This window comes from Pundamilia nyererei, unplaced genomic scaffold (assembly GCF_000239375.1).
Source record: "Pundamilia nyererei isolate P.nyererei 1_Seehausen unplaced genomic scaffold, PunNye1.0 scaffold00347, whole genome shotgun sequence".
NCBI classification, from domain to species: Eukaryota; Metazoa; Chordata; class Actinopteri; order Cichliformes; family Cichlidae; genus Pundamilia; species Pundamilia nyererei.
Window position 1 is genome coordinate 367,805 of NW_005187748.1, and position 1,000 is coordinate 368,804.

The window sequence follows — 1,000 nt, forward strand, 5'->3', positions numbered from 1 at the left end:
GTGTTTTCCTCCAAATTTCAGCTGGTACTTCTGCGGGCCTGGCCAGCGAGCCGGCCGGCATCAGGGCGATCAGCTGATCTCTGGAGTAAACAGTCCGTGCGTGTAGGAGATGTGCATGCGCACTTACTGCTTCATAAGCTTCATTACCTGGTTGGGTCACCCTCAGCAGCAACAACTGCAATCAAGCGTTTGCAATAATTGACAATGAGTCAATGACAACAGCGCTGTGGAGGAATTTTAACCCTCATTTTGCAGAATTTTTGTAATTCGGCCATTTTGAAGGCTTTTTAGGCATGAACCACCTTTTGAAGGTCATGCCACAGCATCTCAATCGATTTCAGGTCAGGACTGGGGAGGCCACTCCAAAGTCTTATATTTGTTTTGTTTTTTTAAGCCATTCAGAGGTGGACTTGCTGGTATATTTGGATCATTGAGGTCAGCTTGAGGTCCTGAACAGATGGCCTTCAGGATGTTTTGGTAGACGGCAGAATTCATGGTTCCATTTACCACAGGAAGTCTTCCAGGTCCTGAGGTAGCAAAACAACTCCAACCATCACACTACCACCACCACAGGAGGGGGCATTTAGGATTTTTCCCCCTTAATAATAAACACCTTCATCTACATTACACTGTACATACTATGCAATGATATATTGAAACAAGTGCAAATACACAGGTAAACACAGTTTGTCAGCATTTATATTTCACAGTATGAGCTCTCTTAGGCTAAGTTTTTTGTAAAGGCTCTCCAGGTTCTTGAGGGACATTCTGATGCTCTTCTTTGGATGTTGGATGTCTTTTGTTTCATTTTCTGTCAAGATGATCCCACAATACTGCAATTGTCAAAGTCAAAGCTAACCGCTAACCCATGACAGACCCTTCACTATGTTTTACGCACGGCTGTAGACACTCACTGTCGTACCTCTCTCCTCACCTGCTCTGTGCATATTTCTAATTTGATTAAACACCATATGAGCCGTTCCAACTGTTTTCTGTCCAC